Source organism: Meriones unguiculatus, chromosome 10, assembly GCF_030254825.1.
Source record: "Meriones unguiculatus strain TT.TT164.6M chromosome 10, Bangor_MerUng_6.1, whole genome shotgun sequence".
In the NCBI taxonomy this organism is placed as follows: domain Eukaryota; kingdom Metazoa; phylum Chordata; class Mammalia; order Rodentia; family Muridae; genus Meriones; species Meriones unguiculatus.
In genome coordinates, this window is record NC_083358.1 from 98,380,462 (window position 1) to 98,388,432 (window position 7,971).

At 34.9% G+C, this 7,971-nt stretch overlaps 1 protein-coding gene across 1 annotated transcript in view; it reads right to left on the reverse strand.

The window, feature by feature from the left end:
• Positions 1-288: 288 nt before the first annotated feature.
• Kcna3 (potassium voltage-gated channel subfamily A member 3) overlaps positions 289-7,971 on the reverse strand; it is a 21,649-nt gene continuing 13,966 nt past the window's right edge. Inside the window, exon 2 of the mRNA XM_060392917.1 lies at positions 289-5,606. The gene's annotated coding sequence lies outside the window, so the exon portion shown is untranslated. The remainder of the gene's footprint in view (positions 5,607-7,971) is intronic.

Below are 7,971 nucleotides of genomic sequence, written 5' to 3' on the forward strand. Positions count from 1 at the left end.
TTAATACTGTATGGGGCTCCTAGAACCGTAAGACAGGGGCAATGGAAAAACAGGTAGGGAATGTTAGAAGTCTTCTCTATGAGGGAGGACAGATAATATATGACCCAAAGACAGCTAATGCTGAAACTGCTGACAAGAGCTTAGCTTTCGATGTTTCTTTTTGGGAAAAAAAAAATAAATGAATAAAAGAATGGAAGGAGAAAAGGAAGAAAAAGGGAGCAAGAGAAAGAGATGAGATGTGTGAAGAAAGGAAACAAACAGTTATTTGGAATTATTTCTGCAACAGAATGTTTCCAGGTGCTTTATTGGATTGTTTATAACATTTGCAACAAACACTTCAAGTCCAATGACAAATTAAAAATTCATCACAAGAAAATACCACAGAATCAGAAGCTTTAGGTATTTACTTAACAAAAGGCCCCAAATTAAGTAGAGAACATGGTAAAAGAATTCAACTTTACATTGCTATGTGGCAAACTGACCTAACTCAATGTCAAAAGAAAAAGAATATAAAAATATAAAATGCAGGTTTGATTTTACATTGTAATTAGAATCCCATTGTTATTAAGAATAATTATTACTTTACTTTATACAAAATAATACTCGCTTGACTTTTCTATTTTCATGAGGAAAGCTGAAATCAGTGTTAGGAGATTTTAAATGCCAGTATAACAAGCACATGTTCGACTTAGTTACACGAACCCTGCACCGTACAGAGAAGTAGAGAATGTGTCGCTTGACTGTTGATTTACAAGGGAAAGCAGACCACTGTCCACCTGATGTTTAAGGACAAAAAAGTAGCATCTGTAATAGATTAAAACACGAACGTTCTTCACACTCACACTGAGAAAGTCACTGGGTTGTAATTTAACCTGGGAAAATCCTTCAGTAGATCATTAAATGATGAAAAGCTTACCAGTATTTGAACTAGTGTTAACAATACTGATACCTATGACTTAGTAATTCAGTATTTCTATACAGTTAATGGAAATGATGAGTTTCTTTTAAGAGATTGCTATGGGGACTAGCTTTTTCCACCTCTGAATCAGAATGGCTGAAAATTTTCTAGTTGTTTTAAAAAAACTTTTCAGAAATTAGTTGTTACAATGGGCTTTTAAAAAGCAAGTGAAAGAAACAAATGAACTTTTCTTTTTTGTTTAGCAAGATGGCATTAACTGAATATGTGGGTGTATGATTTGAGTGGAGGGACTTAAAATGTTTTAGTTGGGAAAATCTTTGGGTACTCCCTGTAGGGAGATACAGTCTGAAAGTTATCGAAAAAGGTCTAACACAATCCCAATGACTCCTTTTTACTAAAACCTTAACATTTCAACATATCTTTTAAAGTTTCAGTTTGAACTATAATGATAGCGATAGAGTACACACAATATGCCAGAGTGAAAAATGTAAAGAGAATGACATTTAGAGCCACTTACAGGCACACGATTTATGATAAGTCATTTGGTTCTTCAAAACTTTGACTCTTCAATCTCTAAACTTCAGATGATATTAGTTATTCATATGGACAGTGTTTTACAAATTAAACAGAATATGTTGATGATCTTTGCAATGCATAAGTATTCTATGTAAATAAAAACATGTAGACTCCAAGAAACACTACATGCATTGTTTGCTTTCCTTTGTATGTGGTATATATTGTCCATTATATATATGCAATATATATAAGCTTTTAGAAACACAAATGACAGCATTTATGGGGTTGTCCCCAAAGTAGTCTACACAGTTGTCTCACAGTTGAAGAAAAAGAATTTTCTTATTTGGTTTATTGTCACACAATTTTATGGCATTAAAAAAAACACCTCTGACATCTTAAGCAAACTAAATACTTAGCTTCCCCACCCCCACCCCCAGCATGAAACAATCACACCATAGAAACAACTCACCGAAAAAGAAACACTATGGTTTGTTCAGTGTGGTCAGTTCACAAATGGTACAATATTAACACAGTATGCGGGAATCACCACACAGCACATTTTTCAACTTTAAAAAATGATGAGATACTTTCTCATGATCACAGACACTACCACATACACAAGAGACTAAGTTACACCTAAGATGAAAATTTAGATTCACAAACTAAAATTTTTAGATTAAGTGCGTTAGCTAATTGCTCCACTAGTCAAAATATACATTTCCTATTATGACAGAGGCATTTTGAAACCTCCTTTTATGAATGGAAGGGATAGAAGACTAACTTTCTGGACAAATAATCTCAGTATGACAAAATATTTCTGTGTTACCAAATGGAGCGCTACCATTTTACTAACTTTTCTAGTGTCTGATTTCTGGCATTCTTCTAACCTATCTCCCTCTATACTAACCCAGCCACCAGAAAACACTCCCATTTGAATGGGTATCCTCATCTGCTTTCTGTGTTGTGCAAAAGATATAACCCTCCTTTCCCCAGTTGTCCACTAAAGCCAAACAGAAGTGTTTGGGTTATCCCTGAATGTGTTCTCACTCCTGAGCAAAACTAATTACAGTACGGCTCGACAGGCTTCCTTTGTATTAAAAAATTCACAAAATTTCATGAATATTCTTTTATATTATAATTATAGCTTCTAGGGCCAAAAGGTGCATTAACTTTTAAATGTGACAAAATTGTATCCTAACAGTCAGCCTTAGTTTATTGGTATGTATCACAGTATGATTAAGAAATTACAAAATGTTTTGCAGAGTAACTTGAAAAGATATTTGTTTATGCAATGAACTCACTATTAAAAGGTAAAGTGACAGATTTTTTTAAAATAATTCAGTCATGCCAGAATGAAAAATGAGGTCTAAGTTTTATAGGTCTTGTTGAGGTCAAATAGCAGTATTAGAAATATCAATGTTTGAGTTTGTAGTTGTTTCAGTTACTTGAGAACGACATGACATCACAGTGACAAATGGAGGGATCCACATATATTCGTATGCATGGATATATTTTAAGATACGAAATGCCACAGAATATTAAAAGAAATATGAAGATTACTATATTCATCTTTTAAACTGTTCAATTTACAGATTAAGAAACTGGAGTTCTGTAAAATTAAAGGGACTTTCCTGGAGCAAATGAATCATTTGCAGGCAGATGCCCGTCTAAGTGTAGAAAGAATAAAGAGATCATAAAGCAAACACTTCCGTTCTCCAGTCTGTTCCTACTTTCAGTCTCATAATGTGCAACAAAGTTCTGGGACCATTTCTGCATTTCATGCATACTTTGCGAATCACTGTAACATCCAATTAATGTTACCAATATCCGCCCCACCTTGTTAGCTACTTCTTCAATTTGTTTCTCTTCTGCAAAGGGATTCCCCCAGCCTCATTTTTTCCCCATGATCCTATTATAGATGAGTGAAAGATCATAAAGAAGAAGGAATCCTATTTCAAAGTGTCATTTCATAATACTTTCAAGGCTTAAATCTTATTTCAAATTTTTCTTTAGAAATGAATAAAAAAAACTTAATAATGTTAAGAATTCTTCAAAGCATTTTTAAAGAAATGTGTATAATAAGATCTGGTAGCTGGAAAAGGCTTTCGAGTTTGCTGAACCTGGTGCACACACTCAGCAATTCAAGAAATTAAAGCCTAGCAATGGTAATGACCTCTCTGGGGTTCCAGAGGTAGGCAATGGGTAAGAATGCCAGTATCCTGTTACCTAAGCCAATGCTATTTTTACAACTACATGCGAATGTTTTGGTATATCTCATGCATCTGATACTGTTCTGTGCTTTTCTTTGGTGTGTGTGTGTGTGTGTGGGTAAAAGTTTTGTCTTTATTCGAAACTGTAGCCTATAATCATAAAACAGATATACTATTATATAGTTATATTACATTGCTTAAAGTTGTGTCATTGCATGAAGGTAGTTCTTGCATAACTTTGCAATACCTACTGATCCTTACAAAAAAAAATCTGAAAGTTTAGGAAGCCCCAGTTGGTTTCCATCCACAAGGATTGCTTTACTGCTAACCAGGCTGTGACTATCAGTTATGACAGTACGATGATTGCAAAGGGCTGACTGTCCCTGTGCCAGTATCTCTATTACATGAGTGAAAACGAACAAAAACAAGGTGGTGGCTATATTTTCACTTAACTCAGAACCATCTCACTTGGAGGCTCATATCACTCAAATCGAAGATAGTTGTCATCTCTTTATCTTCACTAAAACTATAGCAATATGGCCTCCAACTTTTGACCATGAAGAAATTACCAGAAGATTATTAAAAATTCATTTTAGACATTGCCTCAAAGAAAGTTACCTGGATTGTATTGCTATTTGGGAGTCACTACATAAATGCATATTTAGTTAAGGTTCTTATAGATTAATGAAATTCATCACTGTAATTTTTTGTAGGTCGTCATAAAATTTATAATCCTGGTTTTGAGACTGAAATATTTTTATAGTAGTTAAACTTCTAAAAGTACTCATTAATTTTATTTACTTGTTTAAGCATATTTTGACAATAAACAATGGCAATGAATAAAGCAGTGTACACACTAAATGTTCACAGTTTGACTTTCCATAAGGCTTATGAAATAATATATAAATAGCTACCATTCTGCTGAGATGTCACAGTAAATACAATAATGGCACAGAAGTTATATGTTCCCAAATGGGAAGCCATCTTCATGACTTCCCAAGTCTCTTTTCCAACTAAAATCTGCCTTTTTTTACATTGAAAAAGAGTTCCATTTCTAAAAGAATATAAAAATAGAAAATGATTCAAAAATCTTTTACACATACAATTTGAAGGAAAAGTTATAAACATCAAATGAGATATTATATATCTTTAAAGACATACTTTGTCTCACCATACCAAAAATCCCATGAAAGTAAAATAGAATACATATGAACTGTCTAAATTTAACTAAATATTAAAATTTACTTAACACAGACAACTTAAACATAGAATAAGTACTAGTATATTTTTGTAAAACTAAGGTAAACTAAAACCTACCTAAAATCTAATTTGTAAATCTACCATTTTGAATTAAAAAATAAAAGAATGTTTCATCAAGCAAGGCACATTTCTTTTAGGCAAGTCTGTCCTTAATACCATTCATCTGGGCACAGTGTTGACTTCACTTATTTGTGTGAATGGGCAAATCTACCAATGGAAGCCTTTGGTATAATCACACCCTCACAGGTAAAGTTAAACATAATCCAGAACATAAGACTATAGGAACAGATTTTATAATTAAATACAGTCCAGTACTTCAATGAAAAAATAATACAGCACTAGTTGGCTTGCTAGAAACACACAGGAGGCTATCTTTATCTGTGACACTGATTATAGCTTTTGGACGATTTGACTCTACCAGAATGTCAACAGCTTGACATGATACCTTAACACTTATTTTTTATTTTTAATATACCTCTTTATCTCCTACTCGATATCATTTGTACCACTAACAATATGAAGGGTGCCCTCCAGCTTTGAGTTCTTTCCTTCTTAGGAAGCATTTGTTGAGATGCATCTCTGAATATTAAGTGAGATGGAAATATGTAACTGCCACTGCATTCTTATCCAAGCAGTCTGAAGCTGAGCATCCTTCCAGTCAGGTTCACTCTACAGTTCCTTAGGTGGGGCTCTTGAGGGACCTGTTGGACAGAGAAGATTCAATAATTCACAGTATATTTAGCATTTGAAATTACAGAACTTATGCTAATAGAAAGGTTCCATTCATTAATTTTTCAAACTTTTTTGAGTTCTTACGGTTACCTGTAAAGTCCAAGAAATATGATTTAAAAGTACTGTAGACTATATTTTTAATGACTTCAATTTGCAAATTACAAAATTTCAGATTATGCTGCTTTAATTTTTCCATTAAAATGGCCTAGGATCTGGTCTAAGCCTATAGGATATTACGCTTTGGAAAAAGAAAGTTTATCCTTATCCTCAAAGGCCACCCGCCAGGTTTAGTAATTTTTAGAAATATGAATTATCTTCTCAATGGTTTCCAAAGGCAAAGTTCTTTGCTGGCTCTATTTCCTACTGTGGTAAGCTAAAATGAGAACTCTCTCAATTGAACAGAAGTTCTGTCCTTAGTGAGGTGCTGTATGGAGAGGAGTGGGGATGAGGAGATGAGAGGAGGAGACATGGAAAGGACAGGAAAGAAAGGAGAGGGGAGTGGAGAGAAAGCTGTGGATTGAGTGCCAGGGCTTAGTACCTTTTCATTACAAATCTGCTTATCCTTAAATTATGAATATGCACATTATATACCACTTTAAAGAATTCAGACAACAAAAACTACATCATCAGGGGTTGTGGAGAACCGAGAAATTAAGGCTACAGGTTTGGTGACTCCCCTCTCCTCTCACTAGATAAGCTCTTAGAAATGAAGACAGTAAAATAAAATAAAAGGATAATGACAGCATGGGTTTTAGCTTTACCCAGAATCTAGAATGCAGTGTGGCACACAGTAGACGGTTTATATATTACAAGAGCGAGCCCCTACTGCTTTTCAGAGTGTCTGACGAACTCTGGGTAATCATTACAGGTATGTTGAGTGAATACGAAAAGGATACATTCAGGTTAGTGTTATGTAGTCAAAACATTTGCTTAGTCTATACTACAAAGGAAACCCACAAAGATACAAACAAAGAAAGCTGAATAAGGCTGAATGTGTGAATATTAACAGATTCATAGAGAAGACAGTTCAAACACACGCTCCTGGCTTTAGCAGATGTCCTAAACCCTGAGTAAATACCCAAAGATAAGGATCTGGAATTTCACTGTGCTTTTGATGGGAGAATGGTTCACTCACCAAGGTGCACACCTAGGCCTACCATGAGCTGGGCAATCATCTGCAGAAACATTTTTTCCTTGTTTTTAGGGTTTATACTTGGTCATACTGACCAAAGACATACTTTCTTTATACTATTTTTCCTGAGTAAAAAGTAAGAGTATATTCATAATATGCTTGGTTTTTATTGTGAAAACATAAAAACTCCAATGATCTAATTATTAATTGCCACTAGGAAAAAAAAAGAATAGTAACATGAACGATCCGGACTTATTTTCAGAACCTAAGTACCTAGTGTTTGCTTGGTGCTCCTGCAGCCCATTTGTCTTGAGATAGCTTTGTTCAGCTCTACTTGATTTGCTAACTGTTACAACCTTCAGCAAAAGTGACCTGGCTTTGTGTTTCAAATCTCATGTATCAATTACTTTAAAGGCTTTTGCTATTACTGAATAAGGGTAATATAACACTGGGGCTGGGCGGGGATGGCTCAGTTGGTGAAGTATTTGCTGTACAAGCATGAGGAACCGAGTTCCATCAAGAGGATCCATGGAAAAAGCCTGGGCGTGGTGGTGTGTGCTTGTAAACCCATCCCGGGGAAGTGGAGACAGGTGGAGATCCTGTCCAGCCAGTCTAGCTTGATAAGTCCTGTACCAATAAGAGATCCTGTCTACAAAGCAAGGTGGCTAGCTTCTAAGTGATAACACCCAGGGTTGACCCAAAGTGTCTATAGACATGTGCACACACACACATGCAACACACAAACACATATCTACCAGCATGCATGCTCATATACCCACGCATACACTCTCTCTCCCACACACATATCGTACAGCAACTTGATAGGTTATAAATATGGACAAAGTTGTAATTATATAGGAACAAAAATTAAAGGTGACATCTGGATAGTAATAAGTATATTTATGTTAGTGGATAAGAAGTGGCTTGAAAGAAAAAAAAACATTAAGTATCAAAATCAATAACATAAAAAAAGATAAGGAGCTATTGTAGAAAATTATGACCTATAATTAAACACACCTGTTCAAAAGGGGGACAAGGATGGTTGAAGTTTAATAAATATTCATTTGCAAAGAAGCAACCCACAACTTTACCAAACTGAATAAAACACATACTCAGCTCACTGAACAATGGCTATTTTAATGAGAGGGCTGGAGACCTAAAGAAACTAAGGAACAAGAAGGGCCCACGGGAGCATGCTTGAA